The sequence below is a fragment of the Coenobita brevimanus genome, chromosome 80, assembly GCF_032717465.1.
Source record: "Coenobita brevimanus isolate Jiangsu-jjx chromosome 80, ASM3271746v2, whole genome shotgun sequence".
Lineage (NCBI taxonomy): Eukaryota > Metazoa > Arthropoda > Malacostraca > Decapoda > Coenobitidae > Coenobita > Coenobita brevimanus.
The window spans coordinates 54,355,042-54,380,381 of record NC_137033.1 but is presented as its reverse complement, the minus strand read 5'-3'; the positions used below and the strand labels follow the sequence as shown (position 1 = coordinate 54,380,381).

The 25,340-nt window shown below is 43.2% G+C and overlaps 1 non-coding gene across 1 annotated transcript; it reads right to left on the bottom strand.

Moving 5' to 3' along the window:
• Positions 1-24,411: 24,411 nt before the first annotated feature.
• On the bottom strand, positions 24,412-24,483 carry TRNAD-GUC (transfer RNA aspartic acid (anticodon GUC)). The gene has a single exon. It is a non-coding gene; the product is annotated as a tRNA-Asp (tRNA).
• Between the last annotated feature and the right edge of the window lie 857 nt (positions 24,484-25,340).

Genomic DNA, 25,340 nt, shown 5'->3' with positions numbered 1-25,340 from the left:
AGGATTTCAGTGTTATTGCGCTTCCACCTCTGTACACGGCCTGTTGCCACCCTCCTCCCCTGCCGACCCCCACACTTCAATCTGCACCTGTGACATATCAAATAACGATGCATCCCTCGCCACCCCACCCACTTCTCTTGCACCACACAACCCAGAGACTGTAGTGCAGTGAGTGTCACTTCATCCTTACCCCACATCAGCCACCATCTCCTTCAATATAGTGAGCCATTATTTCACATTCTTTTGGCACATCAGCTGACCTGTATAGACAGCATGCAGTATGTATGCTCAGATAAATATAAGCTGAACTAAGACGTGTACATTACAGACTGAGCAGGCCTATTAACCCTGTTCGTCTTCAGTTGTAACTCAGAGCATTTACCATACCCCCTATCCAGCATACCTATCACCACGCAACCGTTCTTTGGCACTCCCGTCGTCTCCTTTAACATCCGTGGCACAGTTCATCAAGTGACATGCAATTAGTTTACCAATGAGACCACCTCATATCAAGCTCTGCCTATGGGAAACGTAATGTATTCTCAGCAGTTCTGGGAAATCCCACAGAAATTAAAGTCTTCCAAGGTGGTACAAATAATGACTACAAATACACTGATTGCATCCCCACAGCTTCATCATTGAAAGAAGCAAAGTTGTGCAGAAGCTTTGGTGCTTGTCGAAATAAACATTACACAACTTGGGGAATGAGACCCACAGAACATGTACAAGCAACATTACAGACAGCCACATAATGATAAGTCTGCATCGCCTTCATTGTATTATTTTAAAGAAGGTAAGTATCTGGAACTATGAGGTATTTTGGTGTGGGGACACCATCTTGAGAGTTATTTTCATATTCCGCCGGGATTGACAACCAAACTTTCCTCCAGAGACGAAGCAGAAACAAGTCCATTTGCCAGTATCATCCACTCTACACTGTGAGTAGAGGCAGTGTAGATAAACCCACCGTAGCACCTTACATATAATCCCCCAAAGTACCACACTATACCACAGGGCCACTTTACAAACGTTTCCCTCATTCATCTTACTGTATGGCCACAGTGCCACCCTATACACATTCCCCTTCGAGCTGTTTTATGCCCACAGTGTCACCTTTCACACATTCCCTCAGAGGCACGTTATTTGCAGTGCCACCCTACACACATTTCCCTACATCATTCCATGCCTACATAGCCAACTTACAGTCATTCTTCTCAGTGCCATCTTATGCATACACAGACATCTAGCACACATTCCCTTAATGCCACCTTACACATTCCCTCAGTGTCACATAATACACATATTCCTTTAGAGCCATTTTATGAACACAGAGCCACTTTACGTATAATCCCTTCAGTGCCCTCATGTGTTTTCAGAGCCAACTTGTACACAATACCTTCAATCTGATGACACTGTGATACAACGAACTACATAGATTCCTCACAGGGCCTCCTCATGCCCACTCGAACTTGATTCTCATCATCATATTCCTGGCGGACTCACCACATCATCGTCCTTGGTTTCCTTTCCATCCAAGATCTTACATTTGTTCACCAGACTCCATAGAATCTACCACTTTGCGGTGGGGGTCATATCATAGGCTTAGTACATATGTAGAGACTCGTTAACAAAAGGAAGTACAGAACCAACCTCCAGGAGTCGTCATTGGGAAGGTGCTATGCAAGTGCCGGAGGAGGATATCCTTGAGCTCTTAGTAGAGGAGCTATCATCCTTAGAAAAAAAACTTTTCCTTTTGCGGAGAAAAGATCATTGGCTAGAACTCTGCTAAGTAGTCATTTCCCAGAAAAAAAAAAAAAAAAAAAAATCCAAGATCTGTTCATTTCGAGATGCCTGGAGAACCTTACATTTAAATGACTGGAAATCAAAGGCAAGAAGGAAATACAAACTGAGGAAGAAAGCACCCAGGGTTGACCTGTTGCACTCATGAAAGACGGAGAGTATCCCACTTAACTATACGATTAGACAGCTGGACAGAACAGGGGTGAGAGTATGCTGCCGGATGGGTACTTAGAGCCCGCCGTAATGGAGGAGGGATACCAGGCAAACAAATTTAGAAGAGCAGTATGCATTGTAATGGTGATCGAAGAGAGTTAAAGATGCATCAGTGAGAGAGAGAGAGAGAGAGAGAGAGAGAGAAAAAAAAAAAAAAAGCTTTTGTGTAGGCATGGAGTTACAGACTGGTTCTAGATTTTTTATCTTTCTACAACCTGTTCTCGTACTTCATGTAAAAAACTATAATTTTTTCCCTAAGTTTATTTGAACCATTATATACACAATGAAGAATAAAGCATTTTTCTCTCTTGTCCTCCCTCCCCTCCCCTGCTTGCCCTTTGGAAACCACACACACACACACACACACACACACACACACACACACACACACACACACACACACACACACACACACACACACACACACACACACACACACACACACACACACACACACACACACAACTAATGAGAGAGAGAGAGAGAGAGAGAGAGAGAGAGAGAGAGAGAGACTTTTTACTCTAGTCTTTTTTTCCCATCAGCAGCGTAGGAGGCCGGGGCAAGGCTACTTAGTTCTGGCATTTAAGGTGAGAGTGACGGGCTTTGCTGACCCGTGAGGTACATAATGTGAGCAGTAATGCCCAGTCACTCCATGGATGTGCAACCATGATGCGCCTCATCCAGCTTTAGTGTCCAAACTCACCAGGTCACCAGGCGTCATTTATTTATATGGTTAACACCCAGCATAGTAAACTGTTTCCTGGATTGCTGAAAACCCTTTGGTTTGTCACTGTTTCACCTGAGGACAGCCTTACATCGAGTGAGTGGATGGTGGGTGCTGCCAGGTAGCACCGTGTACCTAAACTGTTTATTGTAATGTCGGAGTCACAGGTGAAGTTTAGACCTTGTAAAAAATATAGTGATATTTGGCTAGTTTGTCAGCTGAGCTAAATGGTCATGCTTAGGTTTATTTTACTCCATTTACTGTTATTAAATCTTCCCACGTCCCTGTAAGGTGTGTTATTATTGTTGTCAGTATTATTATTATTATTCCTGTTAGTTTTAAAATTGCAATATTTCAAAGGCTACTTAGCGTAGGTCCCTCAAGTTCGGTCAACTTAGTCGGACTGCTGTCTGCTTTTTTGGGCTAAATATGGTTGCGATCCGTCAACCGGAACTCCGAATATTATCCAGAACATAGGAAAGTGAGTCAGCCACGCTATCTCAAGTACTACGTAAGCTAGGAAGTTGAAATGTTACTACATTATAGCCTTGAGGTGGACCCAGTGCTGAAAGGAGAATGGTTCTAATTGGTTGATTTTTCTCAGAGATCGCCTGGGGTTAAAAATTGGGACTTTTCCGGATGTTCGAGAGCCACCTAATGTTCCGTGAAAGATTAAATCTAGAGCCACCAAGCTTGATGGACTTGTAGACTGTGCCGAACTAAGGTGGCGTGCATAATATCGGTGAGTTGGACCTCAAGATCCATTTTATCGTTCGGCTTCTAGTGAGACTGTACGACTAGGCAGTGGGTGTGGAAAGTTTTTCTTTATCAAAAATGTCCGTGGACATATTAACTGTTCTGGTTATTATTATTATTATTATTATTATTATTATTTATTATTATTATTATAAGGTAGGGTAGTGGATGTTGGAGTGGCCCTGGTGAGAGGGGATAGTGTTTGGAAACTCCCTGTACTGTTGTTTGCAGATGAAGTACTGTGTTGTTGAGTGAAGACGAAGGGGAGCTGCAAGGCTTGGTGGATGAGTTTGGGGAGGAGAGTGTGTAAGAAACGGAATCTAAAGGTGAATGTAGGGAGAAAGTAAAGTGATGGTCTTTGAGAGAGGTGAAGTCAGTGAATGTACAGCGAGGTTGGATGGTGAGGAATTGGAAAATGTGAGTACGTTTAAGTACTTGGGTAGTGTGATGAGTAAGGATGGATGTTTGGAGGGTGAAGTGCTTGAAAAGGGTACAGCAGGGAAGAAAGGTTGCTGGTTCTTTGAAAAACAGGGGAAGTGAGCATAGAAGTGAAAAAGTTACTACATGACAGTATTGTGATACCAACTCTAACGTATGGAATTGAAGCTTGGACGTTGCTGGAAGGACATAAGTCAAGAGTGAGAGCAGTGGAAATGAGTTATTTAAGAGGAGCATGTGGAGTCACATGGAGAGACAGGCTGACAAATGAGGAAGTGAAGGGGCGCTGCGGTGTGGGTGTGGATGTGATAGGAAGCGTTATGAGGAACACACTGAGGTGGTTTGGCCATGTGGAGAGGATGGAGGGTGAAAGACTGACGAAGAGAGTGTATGTGAGTGAGGTGGAGGGGGGAAGAGGGAGGGGGAGGCCGAGGATGAGATGGAGGGATGGGGTGGAGAGGTATATGAGAGGGGGGTGTGAGTTGGGAAGAGGGGAGTGAACTGGCGGGGCACAGGGCGACTTGGAGGCGATTTGTTTGTGGCCACCCCAAACGGGATTGAGGCGTCTGGCAATAGATAGATAGATAGATGATGATGATGATGATGATGATGATGATGATGATTATTATTATCAGCAGCAGCAGCAGCAGCTTCTTAACTTCTATGGCTTGTTTATTGTTATTATTTTGTTGTTGGTTTCAGACGATTTCATGTAGCTAAGGATGGATCTTTACGGTAGTGGGTAAGGGCTTTACTAAAGCTGTATCCATCTCCTGATAAAAAAAAAAATCTCCGATTTATTAAATCGTCTAGAAATGCATGAACATTACTAAAAATGTATGTCAGCGCTCTGTTGGGATTAATAATCACTGATATGGTTGTTTGTACACCGTTAACATATTTCCCTCCATTATCATTATTCATCCATCCTACGTTGCCCCATGAGGAGCGCAGGAGCCCGGGGCTGGGCAAGTTGGTCCTGACATTTAAGATTAGTGAATTATTATTATTATTGTTGTTGTTGTTTTTGATGTTTATTTACTTATTTATTTACTGCAGGCAAGTCGCTTTCTTCTCCTACTGTAGCTACAACAAAGCCTCTAAGTACAAGTGCATGCTGAAAGTTAATTCTTTTATATACTCATTTTCAAGATAATGTTTATGAAAATGTTCAGAGTCCAGTTATTACTTTGCTGTCAATGGCGAATATCTCTATTTACTTTTTTCACCATAAACTTAAAAAAAAAAAAAAACTATTTTTTCACATAAAGTAAAACATACGGTGAAATATAAAACCAATATTTATTAAGTTAACGAGATTCCTTTCTTGGCTAAACATAATATGCAGTATATTGAAAATGGATTTCATCTAGTAAAAGTTAGTTTATAATTGTATTTGTACTTGTGTATTGGCTGAAGTACCTGGAAAGAGAAATTTGTAAGAATATTAATAAGCTACAATTAAAACTATGGTAAAAAACAACACCCGCGTCCTAGAACTGGTCTAAGGCCGAACATTTGGCTTTTACTGCTGACCATGACCTGTGACTGGCTGTTCTAGTCTTCTTAAAATCGAACTACTTCATCCTTGTCTGACCCTCAGCCCTTCCACCCAAATCATAATGGATGAAAACAGTTTGAGTTCACCGTGCCCATGTCACTGACAATCGACCTACCGTTCTAAAGTTGAGTCTCTTCATCCGTGCCTGATCCTCAGCTCTTCCACCAATTATGGCCCAGATCAAATTAAAACTATATTACTGTATTGGGTCGAAATTTGCACCTGAACACGATAATGTTTGATCGCTCTCAGAATACAGCCATTTCATTCTTGCCTTACCTTCAACCCATCCACTAAGTCCGGTTTAAATTGGACCAGAATTGATTATCTTGGCCATGTACTGTGCCCATGACCTTGGAATCTGATTAAAATTGGATCAACACTGTTTGAGTTATGCCGTTTAACATGCGGTTTATGCGCGCCCGCGCCCGCGCGCGACACACGCACACACACACACACACACACACACACACACACACACACACACACACACACACACACACACACACACACACACACACACACACACACACACACGAAAATGAAGTACTCGTTCACACAAATAAATATTATAATAATAACAGCAAGAACAACAACAAAAAAGGACCCAGAGTGCAACACCTGCGGTCACCAGCCGGTCTAGGGGCTAAATTTTTTACTTTGCCTCATAACCTTGACCTTTGATAGTTTTACTCTCAAAGTCGAGTTATTTCATTGTTACCTAACCCTTAACCCTTTCACCATGTTTGATTCAAATTAGATCAGAACTGTTTGAGTTGAATTTCCCATTGACGTTGACCCCTGAGCCATTACCTGTGACCTTGACTTTTAACTGATTGTTTTTAGAACTATCTTTATTTTTTCTTTTCTTTCATTATAAATTTCTTTTTACTTTTCTTTCATTTTTCTAACTGAAACCTTCCACAAAGTGTAGCCTGCATCAGGTAAACAGTTCAAGTTGGCCTTACTATGTCACCTTCTCCCTCGACTATTTGCAAAAACAGTACTGTAGGTGAACCTCTTGGGTAATCCTTAACTCATCCCCCAAGTTTGATCTAAATCAGATCACAGCTACTTTTGTTATTTTGTTCAGTCATACACATGGGTCAGATTTTGACCTTGCCCTGTGACCTGACCTTTGAATAATTGTTTTCAATGCTGAATCGCGTCATTCTTGCTTGAGCTTTAATTCTTTCACTAGATTTGGTTCAAATTAGATCAAAGCATTTTAAGTTGACACATTGGCTTGACCTCCGACCCTTCCACTACGTTTGGTTATAAAAACTGAATTGTTTTGTCTGCACACACACACACACACACACACACACACACACACACACACACACACACACACACACACACACACACACACACACACACACACACACACACACACACACACACACACACACACACACACATACATACACACACACACACACACACACACACACACACTCAAAAACACAATACCCGCTCTTTCCTCGCAAGCGTGTGTATAATAGACGTCAAAACTGGAGTAATCCTGCGAGCTATACCTTGTGTTACTGAATGAGACACAAATATGCGTTGAGGACTAATCAGCGGCGTGCTGGAATCAACAACATGAGGGAGAATTTCTTATATAAGCCGTTATTATAAGTGTTCTTAAATAGTGTACAAAATATATATCTGTTAGTTAAATTTTATCACAGATCGTTTTAGTTTTTGTATTTTTTCAATGACTATTTACTCTGGTTTGATTGCAAGCTGTTTGGCAGCTACAAAAATATAAAGGAAAGTTTATAAAGCTGGCCCCTGATGGGTATTGGCTCACCCGGACGACAAAAACTAATCACCATGCCCGTCCTCCTCGCTGCCTGTGACCCACGGCTTAATGTGTACCAGAAAATTAAGGCCAAATGTGTGTGAATTTTTTTCTCGTTAAAAATTGCAATTACGCTTTTGCTCCAGGTGCTGCCTTTCTTTTCCCCTAAACACCATTTCAGTCCTTTCTACTCTCCTCATCTTTCTGCCATTCAGCTTCACTCCTTTGTTTCCCATCAATACCCCTTCCCTCTCCCCTCAGCACCATTACAGTTACATGGTCCCTATAACCCCCTCCCTCCCCTCAACGCCAGCAGTATTTCAGAAATGCTATATATCCCCTTGGTTCGTCAGGAACGTCAATGAAATGCGGAATGGATATTTACTGATAATAATTTTAATCATCCGAATATGTATGTGGCTTTCAGTGGATTATGTTTCCTCTGGAATTACGAAAGTCTTTCTTGTTGAAATGGATTAACTGTAATAACATCAAATAATTACTTATGTTCTCTTTATGTTCATACTTGCAAAGAGTGCAGGTCTTGCCATAACTGCTATATCACATAAAACCATGTCAGCATTTAAGTATAATTCTTCCAAAATAATGTGTGCATTAATGAGAAGAGTAGAACCACAACTTTTGCATAGTTAGTTATAGCTAAATTATATTCAGATATCCTGCGGCTTAACAGATAATAAATGAAATATTAAATACATTAATGAGTTTGTTGGCCGGGTACTTGCCTTGGCAGCACAACTGTCCGATGACCCAAATGCCAGCAAGTATAACCGCCAACTTGCATTACAGTCAAACGAACATCAGTCGTAATGATACATAGTTTGTGAAATACTAATCCAATGGTTAATTCACGCTGTTTCAATCACATTCTAGCCCTTCACATCCAGTCCAGTCCAGTGATAATGTCATAGTTTGCTCAGCTGAGAAACACTTAGTGAAAAAATACTGTGTGTGTGTGTGTGTGTGTGTGTGTGTGTGTGTGTGTGTGTGTGTGTTCGTGCATTCAGTTAAATTACTGAGCACGCGCATGCTCACATTACGTTGGAAAAGGTAAAGAAAATAACGCAATATTTTTCATCAGCAGCAAAGTTCTCCGGCTTTGCATGGCTAGACAGTATCATGTCGCTGAGGACTGGTGTTTATTTCTTGTGTAATGCTACTCAGGGGATACCATACACCAGATTAACGGCTCTATATTGCGTCACTCTTCTAAATCAATGGCCATGCCTACGAGTCCAAGATGACAAGCTACCAGTATCGTGCCCAGGGCCCGTATTAATAAACATTCCTAGGAGAGTCTTAAGAACTGTTATCAGCTGGAACTAAGTCTTGGAAATATATTAATAAACGCTGCCTAGGATCTGCGTGGGATTTCCTACGTAGGAATTTTTCTCAAGTCCAAGACTTAGGAAATATGTTAACTTTATTACTGGAAAATATATATAACACCGACTTAAATTAAATAATCACGGTTTTGAAAAGAAAGACGCGGCGTACACAACAATAATTCTCCTACGCTTTTTCTCTTGTAAATTATATCAATCAGAATTACTCATAAAGCGTGTGCTGACACTGACTTTGATTATTCTTGCTCGGAGTTACAGCTTTGCATTGAGAATTCGGAGACGATGACTGTCACCTCTAACTCGAAACCTCCAGGTATTGGTAATATAACGTTATGGCTCTGTTGCTGGTATGACAGCAGAAAACAAGAGATTGAATGGAATAACGTACATTTGTAAGCTGAGGATCACAACGCTAACCCAACAATCGTTGTTGATGGTTCGTCAGTGTTTGCCAAGCGTCTCCAAGAAATTCTGCCGCCCCCAGACGGTCTTTTGCACCTTAGGAAGAAACTCTTGTGGTGAAGGTGTTAAATTTGAGCCCATAATCCCGCATTTACTTAAGGATAAAATTCATCACACTTAGAAAGTCACACACAGTGGAGTGTTAAATTTTCCTGAAGTATATGAAGGATGGTGATGTGTCGTGGGAAGAGAAATTCTAAATGATTAAGGACGTACGTGCATTTTGGTACGTCTTGTGATCACCCATCACTGGAAGCCGCATCGAGCGTTACACTGACACATTCATGAGAAGAACAAAAGGAAAATAGGTCATTCAGTAGACACCATCGTCTTGAAATGTGGTTAATTTTATAATAAATTTTGATGAGTAAAAACAGAAAGTTTATCTTACAAAGCATCCAAATGTTTTGGTAAGGCAGAGAATTAGAAAGACAGCAGCATTCTAAGCAATGTCCAATGTTGTTATAGTGTAGGCAAAGGTCAGTGTTGTGGTGGTAGTGTAAACAAAGGCCAGTGTTGTGGTGGTAGTGTAAACAAAGGCCAATGTTGTGTAGTGTAAACAAAGGCCAGTGTTGTAATGGTAATGTAAACAAAGGCCAATGTTGTAATGGTAATGTAAACAAAGGCCAGTGTTGTGATGGTAATGTAAACAAAGGCCAATGTTGTGGTGTAGTGTAAACAAAGGTCAGTGTTGTGATGGTAATGTAAACAAAGGCCAGTGTTGTGATGGTAATGTAAACAAAGGCCAATGTTGTGATGATCGTGTAAACAAAAGGGCCAGTGCTGTGTTAGTGTAAACAAAGGTCAGTGTTGCGGTAGTGTAAATAAAGACCAGTGTTGCGGTAGTGTAAATAAAGACCAGTGTTGCGGTAGTGTAAATAAAGACCAGTGTTGCGGTAGTGTAAATAAAGACCAGTGTTGCGGTAGTGTAAATAAAGACCAGTGTTGCGGTAGTGTAAATAAAGACCAGTGTTGCGGTAGTGTAAATAAAGACCAGTGTTGCGGTAGTGTAAATAAAGACCAGTGTTGCGGTAGTGTAAATAAAAACCAGTGTTGCGGTAGTGTAAATAAAGACCAGTGTTGCGGTAGTGTAAATAAAGACCAGTGTTGAGGTAGTGTAAATAAAGACCAGTGTTGTGGTAGTGTAAATAAAGACCAGTGTTGTGGTAGTGTAAATAAAGACCAGTGTTGTGGTAGTGTAAATAAAGACCAGTGTTGCGGTAGTGTAAATAAAGACCAGTGTTGCGGTAGTGTAAATAAAGACCAGTGTTGAGGTAGTGTAAATAAAGACCAGTGTTGTGGTAGTGTAAATAAAGACCAGTGTTGTGGTAGTGTAAATAAAGACCAGTGTTGGTAGTGTAAATAAAGACCAGTGTTGTGGAAGTGTGAACAAAGGCCAGTGTTGCAGTAGTGTAAATAAAGGCCAGTGTTGTGGAAGTGTAAACAAAGGCCAGTGTTGTGGTAGTGTAAACAAAGGCCAGTGTTGTGGTAGTGTAAACAAAGGCCAGTGTTGTGGTAGTGTAAACAAAGGCGTGTTGTGGTAGTGTAAATAAAGGCCAGTATTGTGGTGGCGTAAACAAAATGGCTAGTGTTCTGGTACTGTAAACAAAAAGGCCAGCGTTGTAGGATTGAAAGCAAAAAGGTACCGGTAAGTGTTTTAATGGCAGTGTAAAAGGCCAGTGTTTTTTGTGGTAGTGTGAGCAAAAACGGCCAGTACTGCAGGTGTAAACAAAAATGACTATTGTTGTGGTAAGGGCAATGAAGGCCAGTCTTGTTGTGGTAGTGTAAAGAAAGGTCTCTGTTATCTATCTATCTATATACCTAGGCTGCTTCCCCCAAGAAAAGGGAGGTAGCCGAGACAGGACGACACACTCCCAATTTGCTCATCCATTCAAACAAATTCATTCACATCTTAGCCCCAAAAGGGAGAAGGGACAGATCCTCACCGCATCACACCACACAAGGGTCAACTGCGCAGTGCAATCAGTGATATCCGCAGCAGGGCCCGACAGCAGAACTCGTTTACCCCTGCCACATCATAATAGACCCATCCCCTTACCCGCACCTGACCTGACTATCTGATCAGACCAAATGCGGGAGAATATCCCCTCAGGGCTGCGTCATCATTTATTCATTCACAATTTCCCACCATTTATTTCTGTCACGCACAGCCACTCTTCCTTGCTCAACAGACATCCCTCTCGCATCCAGCACTCTCTTCACACTGCCCATCCATCCTATTCGTGGTCTCCCTCTCAGCCTTACACCTCTCACATCAGATCTGGTTATCTTTTTCACCAATCGCTCATTTTCCATTCTCTCCATATGCCCAAACCATCGCAACACCCTCTGCTCAACTCTACCACCCATCTCCCGAACAACTCCAGTTCTCCTTCGCACTTCATCATTTCGCACTCTATCCATACTCGTCACTCCACACATACTCCTCAGACACCTCATCTCCATTACATTCAAACTTTTCCTCTCTGCTACACCCATATTCCATGTTTCAGCCCCATATAATGCAGTCGGTACCACAACACCCTCATACAGCCTTCTCTTTACATCCATTCTAAGCGAACGACATCTAAACACTTTTTTCATTCCTCCCAGCACCTTACCTACTTCATTCATTCTAAACTTCACTTCTGCATCTATTCTTCCATCCACAGCAACATCTACATCTATCTATCTATCTATCTATTGCCAGACGCCTCAATCCCGTTTGGGTGGCCACAAACAAATCGCATCCAAGTCGCCCTGTTCCCCGCCATTTCACTGCCCTGCTCCCAACTCACACCCCCTCTCTCATATTCCTCTCCCCCCCTTCCCTCCTTTTCATCCTCGGCCTCCCCCTCCCTCTTCCCACCTCCACCTCTCACTCCACATACACTCTCTTCGTCAGTCTTTCACCCTCCATCCTCTCCACATGGCCAAACCACCTCAGTGTTCCTCATAACGCTTCCTATCACATCCACATCCACACCACAACGCTCCTTTTTATCCTCATTCGTCAGCCTGTCTCTCCATGTGACTCCACAGGCTCCTCTTAAATAACTCATTTCCACTGCTCTCACTCTTGACTTGTGTCCTTCCAACAACGTCCAAGCTTCACTTCCATACGTTAGAGTTGGTATCACAATACTGTCATGTAGTAACTTTTTCACTTCCATGCTCACTTCCTTGTTTCTTATCACTGCTTTCAATGAACCAGCAACCTTTCTTCCCTGCTGTACCCTTTCAAGCACTTCACCCTCCAAACCTCCATCCTTACTCATCACACTACCCAAGTACTTAAACGCACTCACATTTTCCAATTCCTCACCATCCAACCTCGCTGTACATTCACTGACTTCACCTCTCTCAAAGACCATCACTTTACTCTTCCCTACATTCACCTTTAGATTCCGTTTCTTACACACTCTCCCAAACTCATCCACCAAGCCTTGCAGCTCCCCTTCGTCTTCACTCAACAACACGGTATCATCTACAAACAACAGTACAGGGAGTTTCCAAACACTGTCCTCTCTCACCAGGGCCACTCCAACATCCACTACCCTACCTTGTACCTCTTTTATTACCCCATCCATGTACAGATTGAACACTGATATTACACTGAAATACATTAATCCAGCCCAAGCCAGGACTAGTCATTATCATTAAGGCTCGGCAGTTTAATCTAAACGAACTGTCTCTGGAACAAGTTCGCGTCCCTCTGTCTCTTAACTTATGCATTTTATTTTGTCCTAGTCGGTCGTATAAAATTACATTTAGCTCGTGGTAAATCCCTCGAACCCGAGGACCTTTGCTGTAATATAAGCTGCTGTTCCTGAGAGAGAGAGAGAGAGAGAGAGAGAGAGAGAGAGAGAGAGGAGATTGGTTATAGTAGTATATGGGATAGGTGGGGTGGGTGGGATAGCTGGGTGGGGTGGCTAGACACAGTGAGTTTGGATGGCAGGCGGACAGAGTTGATGAGTGTGCGGGGTGGATGGTTGGGTAGGCTGGGTTGTGGATGGGGTGAGTAGATGAGTAAGTGGTATGGTGGGTGGGTGAGTGGGTTGGCTTTGTGGGTGGGTAGGGTGAGCGGATGGGCAGGATAGATGGGTGGGTGAGTAGGTAGCCTTTATAGGTGGATGACCAGGCTGAATGGATGGGCAAGGTGGGTTGACGGATCGGTGGGATGGGTATATTAGTGGGGTGATTGGGCAAGGGAGATGGATAAATGGATGAAGTGTGTGTGTGTGTAGGTTGAGTGGATGGGGAAGGTGTTCAGGTTGGTGGGTGGGTGGACTGGGCAAAATACGTCCATGGGGAACGGCTTCGTAGGGTAAGTTGTTCCTTGTTATGGAATAGACCCATGTGGAAATATATGTTCATGGAGGAATTAGTCTTTGTGAAAACCAGGTGGAAACATAGGTCCAGCGGATCAAACTAATTCCTTGAGCTAAGAGTTTAATGTGGAAAGGAACTGGAAAGAAGAGAGATTCAAGGAAAAATAAAAAGTGGTACTATGAGGGCCTTGCCACGGAATAGAGTACTGAGCATAGTGGCTGCAAGAAAACTGCATAATGGTTTGTTACTGTCCATATTAACCTGCGACAAGAGTATATATATAAAAAAAAATGTAAAATAAGGGAAGAATGAGGATATTCTCTGGGAACCATAGTAGTAAAAAAGTGATTTGTTGAAGAATTGAATTAAGATATTATGATATTTTTGTTAATCAAAGAGTAGATGATTGTGTGTGCGGTCACAATGAGTGGACGTGCACTGGATGGTGAAATGCTGTATGTGTGACTGAGTTAAAGGGTAAAATGAGGCATTGATGACCCTACAGAAGTTGTTGTTGTTGCTGTCTTTGTTGTTGTTGTTTAACCTCGGTCTGTCTGGCCGAGTAGACTGATCTGCCACAAGTAATCAACTGCTGTGAGGTCGTCCCGCAAGTACAGTACAGTACATACTCCGTGCAGGGATCCTTCACTCCCTCGTGGTAGACAGCGCCTCACCAAAGTCGATCCAGGGTCCCTCCCCCGGCGAGATGCAGGGAAATAAAAGGTTTAGTTCCCTTGTTCTCGCCTGTAGCTACTCCATGCACACTGCCACCACATGTAATCTCCTGGTCAGTGTCTGTTAGATGAGAGATAGAAATACATGCAGGTGAAAAACGTATGGAAAATCATATGAAACTTTTATCCTTTTCTTAATTATGGCAGCTGACGGCTCTCTCTCTCTCTCTCTCTCTCTCTCTCTCTCTCTCTCTCTCTCTCTCTCTCTCTCTCTCTCTGTCTGTCTGTCTGTCTCTCTCTCTCTCTCTCTCTCTCTCTCTCTCTCTGTCTGTCTGTCTGTCTGTCTGTCTCTCTCTCTCTCTCTCTCTCTCTCTCTCTCATTGGCATTATGAAGCCTGTTTTCCAGTGTATCGTTCTTACCTGTGGGGTGGACCAGAGAATTTCGTGTGCTTGAATGAGGGGTAAATGGATGTCTGGCCCATTTTCCTGGCTACTCTGTTGGTGGTTCTCACTCCCTTTTGCTTTCATTTTCATATTCTGGATTCTTCTTGGTTTCTGTATCTTAAACTGGGTCCTTTTTTTTAGTGCTTGCTGCTACCAACGTTTTCTCACAATTTTAGTGTTAATATGGTGATGGTTGATGGAAGTGAAAGGAAAAGAAGAAAACAGAGTGACCGGATGAGGTGAGGCAAAAAGAAGAGAGTTGACATGACAGAGGGTGACTGCGGCGATGTGTGTGTGTGTGTGTGTGTGTGTGAGAGAGAGAGAGAGAGAGAGAGAGAGCATATTCGACCGCTGGGGGAAGGGGGGTGACTTAAACCGATTTGAAAATTTTTTAAATAAATATAAAAGAAATCTCTAATCTTCAGTTTCAATAATTATTTTTCTTTTTTATTTATTTCTCTTATTTTATATATCTTACACTTATTTCAAGCCGGTCGAAGTTTCCCCCAGGGGTCGGATTTGCCCCATCCTACGGTGTACGTGAACATGCAGGGTAAATTACTTGGAAAATGACAGACACAGACAGGAGCAGTATTCACTGACAGAGAGAGAGAGAGAGAGAGAGAGAGAGAGGGAGGGAGACAGACAGACAGACAGAGACAGAGACAGAACTAAGTACAGTATGTGGGTAAAGACTGCAACAGAAACTTCAGTGAGTGGACGAGATTTTGCCTTTCTTTACTCATTAACATCAGTGGTGGAACTCATAAGGCGGCCGCTGGATATAGGGAAGGGGGAAGGGTGTGTATATGGATGGGGAGGGGAAGATAGAGAGGGGAGGCAAGGGAGGGTACTTGGTGGGGGTGAAAGAGTGAATGGGGTAGCGGGTAGGTAAGGGCGAGTGGTAGAGTAAGAACTTGGATGGGAGAAGTTAGAGAATAGGAGGAAAGGAGGAGGAGGGGAAGGAGGGTAAGACGGTAAGGAGGGAAAGTGGAGAACGAGATGTATGGGCAGTGGAAAAAATGTGAGTGGGGATGAAGAAAGCGTGTGAGTATGGAGACAGGGTGGTTGTGTAGGGAGGGTTGGGAGGAGGAGGAAGGGTGGGCTGTTGGGTTGGTTGGGTGGGGTGGGAAGGAAGGGTGGGCTGTTGGGTAGGGAGGGTTGGGAGGGAAGGAAGGGTGGGCTGTTTGGTAGGGAGGGTTGGGAGGGAAGGAAGGGTAGGCTGTTGGGTAGGGGGGGCTGGGAGGGATGGAAGGGTGGGCTGTTGGGTAGGTAGGGCTGGGAGGGAAGGAAGGGTGGGCTGTTGGGTAGGGAGGGCTGGGAGGGAAGGAAGAGTGGGCTGTTGGGTAGGGAGGGTTGGGAGGGAAGGAAGGGTGGGCTGTTGGGTAGGGAGGGGTGGGAGGGAAGGAAGGGTGGGCTGTTGGGTAGGGAGGGCTGGGAGCGAAGGAAGGGTGGGCTGTTGGGTAGGCAGGGCTGGGAGCGAAGGAAGGATGGGCTGTTGGGGAGGGAGGGCTGGGAGGGAAGGAAGGGTGGGCTGTTGGGTGGGGAGGGCTGGAAGGGGAAGGAAGGGTGGGCTGTTGGGTAGGGAGGGATGGGAGGGAAGGAAGGGTGGGCTGTTGGGTAGTAAGGGCTGGGAGAGGGAGGAAGGGTGGGCTGTTGGGTAGAAAGGGCTGAGGGAGGAGGAGGGGTGGACTGTTGGGTAGGGAGGGCTGCGAGAGGAGGAAGGGTGGGCTGTTTGGTAGAAAGGGCTGAGAGAGGAGGGAGGTTGGATGATTGGAAGAGGAGTGGCTGGGAGATAAAAGATTAATCGGTTGGACGTGTGGGGAGGAGAAAGACAAAAAAATACCTAGAGAAAAGAGTAGGTGGAGAGGGGAGATGACGGCTAAGCGAGGTGAGGAGAGGGGGGGGGGATACAACAGAGTGGGAGTACAAAGTAAAAAAAAGTAACACAGCTGGCTTTTGACGATGTATTTTTTGCCATGAATTGTACATAAGAATAAAAAAGATAAATAGCTTCCCTCCGCAACCACCAATCTCTCCATTCAGAGTCAAAACTGTAAAAGAAAATTTTCACTGCAAACGATGGATGGAAAACTATATTCGGCACCGTCTTATTCTCTTAAGGAAAAGTAATTTTAATTGACTGATTGCATAACCGTGTTGCACTGTTGCTGTATCCCAGTGATGAAGATGACATAGTCCAGTGTTGGGGATTAGATGCTAGATATATATAAAAAAGTGTGTATCATACTTTGCCACACTGCTGGTTAGTTTCTTCTTTATATCTCCATGGCAGAAGAAACGTTTTGCCTAATCTGTCTGGAAACGTTGGCAAAAAAAAACAACTACTGCTGTTACTAAAAATGCAATTGGTCCATTGTGAAGTATTATCAATTTCCCTCTGCCCATGACCTTCAGTCTTTTTAAATGTAATGTATGCAGGAATCTTGAAATGAACGATTCTTAAATTTGGCTCTCTTTCGTGTATTTATTTTTCTTGAAGGAAACAACACTGTGAGCTGCTGGCATTGTTCCTTCTGCATATTATGAGGTTCCTTAAAAACTATTTGTCTGTCCATCTATCTGTCTGTCTGTCAGTCAGTCAATCTATCTATCAATAGATATGTGCTATATATACATACATCCATATTGAGATAGATATTCTTAATTTTTTCAATTACGTTTTTTAAGATATGGTGGCCAGAACTGAACACAGTACTTCAGATGTGAATGCACTATGGAACTGTAGAAGGTGAGAATATTCTCTGATTTAAATTCAAATGCTTTTCCAGTGAATCTGTACACTGTTGACTTGGTTAGTCCGATTTTTTTTTCTTGTTTACCTTCCGGAGTTGAATATTGTTCTTTGTATAAATAATATTTCATAATTTATTGGTGACATGTAAGATTTTGTATTTATCATTATTAACATTCAGTTGAAACATATAACCGTGATTAAACAGTTATTCTGAACATCTGCAAATTACTTGTCTCTTCTGCAAGTTTATCTCCTCTGATACTGATTTTTCATACCATCAACAAGTACTGATACTGTATAACATAAATTTTGTAAGCATGATTTTACAGTATAACCCAGAGACGGAAGAGAACCTACAAATAAACCTTGTGGCACTTCCCTTAAAGCATTCGTCTGTTATAATTCTTTCCTGTTAATTATGACTGCATTTATCGTCCATCAGTTGTCATGTCACCTGAGTGTTACAGCCATGGACTTTCATCTTCTCATGTCTTCTATGGCGAACACTATCAATGATTTTCTGGAAGTCGGTATGGCCTATATCAAGAAAATTTCTCGTCATACATATCGATAAAGCCAAAAATATAAGAGTCAGGTAGAATATGGTTGTGCCAGATTCCATCCGTGTGTCCTTTATATGACTGCTTTGTTCTGATTGTTTAATTAATTGGTGTCGAATGGTTACCTAAGACTTGCAAATTGCTGCTGTTAACTAATTAGAGGGAATATTTCAGGTGGTGAATGTTAAGGACAGTGTGGTAAAGAGGTTATATGTGGGTAAGTCTGAGGATGGGAGGAGGCATGGACGGCCCAGAAGAAGGTGAATGGATGTGGTAAATGAGTGTGTGAGAAAGCTTGGTATGGAAATCGATAAGGTTGGTGAAGTGACAGTAGATCGAGTTGATGAGTTAATTATTCACGGGGGAGCACATGGCAAGGATTTTACTCCCCTTTTTAACAAGACAGCCAGTGGAATAACTTTGTTTGTCAGGTGTAATATGAAGCACATCTGTAAAGAAAAACGGAAGAAAAAATACACAGATGGGTAGACTTGTGAGACTGGGTCGGGATTCCGCGGGCTTCAGTGATGTGTGAATGGCTTCCGTTACTCATATTGTCACGAATCAATTCGCGACATTTCCGTTTTGTGAGAAGCCACGAACTATTAGTGGAAAACTCACTGTGTATCGCTCAGCTAACCGTTTCTCCCTCCATTTCGGAGTATACTTTTCAAAACATTCGTCACTTTCAAAAGTGACCGATTTAATGCACGTCACTAAGTGCTCTACTGAGCGATACATTTGTTTCTTTATCGTTCGCCTCTGCTTGCCTAAACCGTTAGCCACGCCTTCTTCCGGTGGCTCGTGCGTCCTTCCTATACATTATTTGAATTCAGTCGAGTGTTTGTTGTGACGGAGAGAGGTCCTGTGCCAGCAGTGTGAGGTCAGCTAGTACCCAAACTCCACAGTTCTTCAGTACTTCCATCCTAGTTCAGCTTGGGTGATACGCAGCATTCATCGACTATAGTATTTCCTTCTTGTATTTCCCTAGTTATAAGAGTTTAATTAAGGTGTTTTTTCCTAGGCGTAAGTATTTAGCTATTGCGTGAGTGAGTGAGTGCGTCTCATTTAATTTGATTTGAATTGTAACGTTAAATTTATTTTTTTGTAATTAATAAATTTAACAGTTCTTTTCTTGAGCTCCATGTAAAGTAAAATCTTGTTTCATTTCTCCATAATTAAGCTTATTTTCCATACAGCTCCTAGCTTGCATAAACGTTTGCTTTCATAACTGGTACTTAGACCAGTCTTGTTGTATTAACTTAATATCCGTTGTGCCACCTGGGAGTTAAGCATCGGCAAGAACCTGATGTTAGTATTAGTTATTTATTGTCAGGGGTGAAGTAACTTTCTCCAGAGGCTAACAGTACTAATTCAGCATTTGTGAGTAACTAGTCTCTGCTGTGTACTGTTGAGAAAGTTTGTAAATTCTCGTTCTGAGAGAATCGTGCGAAGTAGGCCACCGTAAAGTAATCGTTGCTTGATGTAGCAAGACAATCATTGTCTCTGCTCATTAATATTATTGAATATTAATATCAATTTAAATAACATTTAACCATTTATATCCCAAAATTACCGTGATATTATAAAAACCCCGTGACAATATCACTAATAGTTCTCCCTCTTTCCTACTTTCTCATTTTTTGTTTCCTAATCCTTAGACAAGATAACAATGCCATGTTGATGATGAGGTTGATGGTAATGATTTAATGTTGTAGTTGCATTTGCCATTTTCCAGCCGTGAGGTACAGTGACATAAACTAATATATTACTATAGTACATTTATTCTAACCTGACGTAAAATTGCCATCTCTCCATCGTGAATGCTGAGTTGTAACAATTGATTAACACTAGAATAAGGTGCTAGTCACGAAGACTTGTTGTGGAAAGGATGTAGAGCCATAGTATTGTCTTTTTCCTCCATTGACTTGTATGAAAAAAAAGCTGCAAAAAGACAAGAATCTGGGCCAAGCTAAGGTAAAAGGAGTATAGTAGAGGTCAGGGTTTTGATATTTCATTCACGGTCTCTCTTATAACACTGGTAGAATTTTTATTTGTCCCAGGCGTTTAGTTGGTCACAAGTTGATTGTTTGCAGTTAGACATAGGGAGGGAGGAAAAACAGGAAATAGTTGGAGGGGAAAGAGAATCAAGGATATGAGAGAAATGGGATGCGAAGAGAGGGGAGATGATGATAAAAAAAAAAAAGTAGGTGAAATGAGAAGCATGAAGTGTGGAGAGGAAGATGAACTGTGTAGAGGTGGAGGAGGAGGAGAGGTTAAGAAAAATATAGAGAGGATTGGTGGAGAGAGAGAGAGAGAGAGAGAGAGAGTCACCAGCAGCTTAGTAATAAGGTAGGAAGAAAACTGAGGGAAGACATACCGAAAGAAAGAGGAGAGAAATAAATATGTGAGACAGAGAGAATACCCAAGAGGGAGAGGAAAAATGTCGTGGAAAAATGTCGTGCAGGAAAGGAAAAAACAAGAATCAAGGATAAAATGAAGCAGAAAAGACCTGGAGGTGGCTGAAAATTGGAAAAGATAATGGAATGTGTCGATGGGGAAGAAGATGGCCGGGAGGAGGTGACGATGGGTTTTGTGGACGATAATGGCAAAGGTGATGAGAAGGAGAGTGAGAGAGGAGGAACTGAATGACTGAGAGAGAGAAGGTGGTGTGAAGGGACAGGTGTGTGTGTGTGTGTGTGTTTGTAATTATTGCCTTTTGACCAGTATAGGTTTCGGATATATTCCTTTTTTTAGGTTTCAGTTATTTTTTTTTTTCTCTCTCTCTCTCTCTCTCTCTCTCTCTCTCTCTCTCAGAAAGAAGAGGAGGAAAGAATAAAAAATGAGGATGGGTGGGGCGGGTCAAGGTTGATATATAAACACAGGTGACATAAGCAGGTAGAAATTACGGCGCCTTGCTTGATTAATGGTGACTGGACGTTGCTTGCGGGAATTTACCACCTCACTCATTCAGAACCATCCCAGTAAAATTACGTTGCACACCAATAACCCGGATGTACATACACAATCACAGGCATTAATGCATAGAAGCACACACCCACAAGCGGAAGTGCTCATGTATATACTGTACGTGCATGCTGTTATACCAGACTCAAAGATGCTTCCAAGGATATAAACACACACACACACACACACACACACACACACACACACACACACACACACATCCTTTACTCTTTCTTCACGTTCTCATATTTTCCCCTTAAAAGAATATAATAATTTAGGCACTTTTCTCTCGCCTGACCTCCACACCCCCGTACCCTTCCCACCTTTTATCTCGCTTTCCCTCTCCCCTCTCACTCACCTATTACCATCACGATATTTTTTCTCCCTAAACATTTCACTCTATCTTTCCCTCACCTCTACTGACCTTCCTCTCTTTTTCAACCCTGCCCCGCTCACGCTCATCTTCTTTCTATTGTATTTGCCCTTTTTCCAATCCTCTCCCTTCACGCATATCTTTCTTCCTTACTGCTCCATCTCCCTCCCTTCCCTTCCCTTGCATACTTCCATCCTCATCTCTTTCATCCCTCTCCTCATCTCTCCTTCATGTCTTGAGTCGCCCCCTTTCTTCTCTTTCGATCTCTCCATTACACGATTTTCTTTCCTTCCTTACTGCCTTCCATCCTGCCTCCTGCCCTTTCTCTTCCCTGCCCCTGTCTGTCACTTTCTTTTCTTCCTCTTCTTATCATTTCTCTTTCCCTCCCCCTTCATCATTCTTCTCCTTTTCTGTTTCCTTCCTTCCGTTGCCTCCTTCTCTCCACTTTTCTTTCACCCCATCATTCCCCTCACCCTCATCTATGGTCCTTATTCTCGCCGGTTAAGGAAGTTCCTTAACACCCCTGCCTTAGCGATTAACTTTTTTTTTTTTTTTTTAAATTCAGCTAGTTAATCTATATTTGTATAACTCGCTGAGAGGCTGCCTTCGGCTGCCTCTGCTCGATTTCAAGTCACTTCCTATTTTCAGAAATGAGTCACAACTCGGGAACCGGTCGCGCGATTGGATTGGAAATTGTTTTATTCTTCAGGTTAGAGTATTTTAACGGTACCTTGCTCTAACAAATATTTGATCTACATGCGCCATTTTTGCTGTGTTACGGTAACAGACCAACAAACATACAGCAGTCGGATCATTATAATACAGATGAGTATAATGGTATTCGAATTATTTATGTGACACGGAAAACGATAGTAAAGAGTAATAAAGCCAAATAAGTCGCCTGGGTAAAGGCGTTAAGGAGCTTCCTTAACCGATAAGAATACGGGCCTATGACTCTCTTTTACCCCTCCCCCCCTCCACAGTTCCCATTCCTCCCAATAAGAGATGGAAATGACATCGTTAAGGAATTTGTATATGTTACAGATTTTTCTGTTTGTATGTTTTTGCTACACTGGTTAGGGTGGTTCGGAAACTTGCGGTGCTTGGGGGAAGGAGGAAGAAGGGGGAAGGAGGGGCTGAAGCAGGGAGAGGAGTGTTGGACAAAGGAGGAGGAAGGGGAAAGAAGGGGCTGAAGCAGGGTGGGGAGGGTTTGGAGAAGGAAAGAGGTGGGGTAGTTAGGAAAGGCAGGAGTAAGAAAAGGAAAGAAATTCAAGAGGTAATAGAGGTAGATAAGAAGGAAAAGTAGGGGAGGAATGAAACGAGGGACAGAGGAAAAAGGGGAAGGGATAGCAGAGGGACGGGAAAGATGAAGGGATTTAGGGGGATGGGAGGAAGAGGGAAACACGAGGAAGAAGGACGGAAGGGGAAAGAAGTGAGGTATGAAGGGAATAAGATGAAAGAAGGAAAGAGTAGTGAAAGTGGGAAGGGAAAGTAAAGAAGAAAACGAAAGGAAAGGAGGGAGGGAAGAAAATGTGAAAAAAAAATAATAAATGGAGGGAAAACAGAAGTAAGAACAGAAATAGGAGTGGGAAAGAAAGGGAAGAGTGAATATTGGAGAGTAAGGTTAGGGGTGATTGATGGAAGGGGGAAAAAAGGGAGTGGGTGACGGAGGGGCAACGGGGAGTGGGTGATGCGGGAGGGAGGGAGGGAGGAGAGAAAGTGGATGATGGGGGAGGGAGGAAGGAAAGTGACGGAATGCGGGAGAAACAAGATGAAAAGTAAACGAGGAAGGAGAAGCAAAGAATTATGGAGGGCGGAATGGGAGAGAGAAATTGAGGGAGGGAGAGAGGGAAGAAGATAATGAAGATAATGTGGACGTGAGGAGAGTGAGAGGAAGGGAGGATATGGAAGAGGAAACATGAAATAAAGGGGAGGAAGAAGGAAGGGATGAAGAAAAGGCAGAAAATAATGGAAGATGAGAGGGAGGGAAGGTGGAGAATGATGGAGGGAGGGAGGGCGGAAAAAGACTGATTAATGAAGAAAAAGAGGAAGGAGAATGGATGCTGGAGGAAGGAAAGGAGGAAGAAAAAGAGGGGATTATGGAAGAGGGAGAGAGAGATAAGGAAGAGAATAATGCAGGGAGGAAGGGTGGGGTGGGGGAGATGGGATTGTGAAGAGGGAAAAGAGAAATAAAAAATTAAAGTAAAATGGAGGATGGGTAAAAGAAAAGAATAAATTCGTGGTATGTGCGTCGACTGCACCTACCTCTTTATTATATTCTCATTATCCACATTTTACCTTCGATTTTCCTTTCTCGTTGGTAATCTCATCACTCATTTGTATATACGTCTTTCTCTAACGCCTCCTCTTTCTGTCCCTTCGTGCATTGTTCCTCCTCCTCCTCCTCCTCCTCTGCTATTTCCTCTCCTCCTCTTTCCTTCTTTTTTCTCTCCATTGTCCTTGTTTATCTCAGCCCTCTCCTCCTGTTTTATTCGTTTTACCCCCTACCCCCCCTTCTCTCTCTCTCTCTCTCTCTCTCTCGTGTGTGTGTGTGTGTGTGTGTGTGTGTGTGTGTGTGTGTGTGTGTGTGTGTGTGTGTGTGTGTGTTTGTGTGTTTGTTTTAGTGTACAGGCAGACTTGGATGAAAACTTGATCCTGGGTATTGGTAGAGTGCATGGTATATGATGGGATGCATAGTGAATCACAGGAGCGCATGGAGGGGTCAGCAATAGACTGAAGGAGTTGTGAGAATGTGTGACGGTCGTGGGTGCATGGTGAGTGATGGAGTTTGAAGTGTATGACGAAATGCTTGGCGGTGGTAAATCTGTACTGCTGAAAATGCAAGATGATGGTGGGTAAGGCTGCAGTGTGTATATGTGGGTTCAGTGTGAGGCGACGAGTACAGGAAGAAAAATGGAATTTGAAATGAATCCTAAAGTATGTGAACGATAAACTACTGCTGATTGCAGAAAGAGAGTGCGTGAAGCGGTGAATGGGGTGCGAACGCCTACTAAATGTGCGAGTGTTCGTCGTTTCGTTTCGTTTCAAGATTTCCTCCACCTATAGTGGAGGCCGGGCTATACATCAGCCCGGTCGGTGGGGGTGAGCTTTGACATGAAGGGGGAAGACAGGCCGTGTGCGCAGGGCGGACGTGCCGCCCTGCTAAAAATTAGTCCTCCCCGGCGGGGAATCGAACCCCGGTCTCCCGCGTGACAGGCGGGGATACTAACCACTATACTACCGAGGACTGTGCGAGAGTGTTAAGGAAAGTAGGGTGGAGGTGAGGTATTAGGTGAGCCAGGATGATCCAAAATTTGTATTGCTTACGAGATTAAAGTACGGGAGGATGATAAACTGGTACAGAATGCAGGAGAGAGAGAGAGAATGTTGGGGGGGGGGGCGGGTGAATGATGTGCTGAAAGGAATAAGGTGCTGAGTGCGGAGTTGAGTGCTAGAGACAGTGCCAAGTGACGAAGTCCTAGTTAGATATATATAACCCATGAAGTGACTCCCCTAGGCGAGGAGATGTGAGGTGGAGGGTGGACGCTGCGACCCCACCTTCTAAGAGGTGCCTTCAGGGTCAGATATACAACAGCAGGTGGACAGGTAAAACGGAAGACAGGCAGAGATACGAGTACAGGTGGTTTGGTAGAAGGCAGAGGGACAAACAGGCACGAAGGCAGGCAGGGACAAGGCAGACAAAAGGCTGGCAGGGAAGGTGTGCTCAGGTAGGTAGCATAGCGATCAACTAAACCACAGGTACACAGTAAGACGAAGGTACGGAGGGAAAGTGGGGCTCAGGCAGGGGCAGAGACAGACAGAGAGGGAGGGCACATGCAGGTAAGCAGGCAGGTACAGGCTTGGCTAAGAGACAAGCAGGGAAGGCAGTGCAAAAATGAAGGTAGGTACCAGGAAAGACACAAAAAGAAGCAAGCAGGCAGAGAGACAGAAGACAGAAAAACAAACAAGTACTTAAGCAAAAGACAGATAGAAAAATAAAAAACAGCCAGACAGAGATAGGCATAGGCAGAAGACAGGCAGGCTCGCAAGCATAAGGTGTGTGTGTGTGTGTGTGTGTGTGTGTGTGTGTGTGTGTGTGTGTGT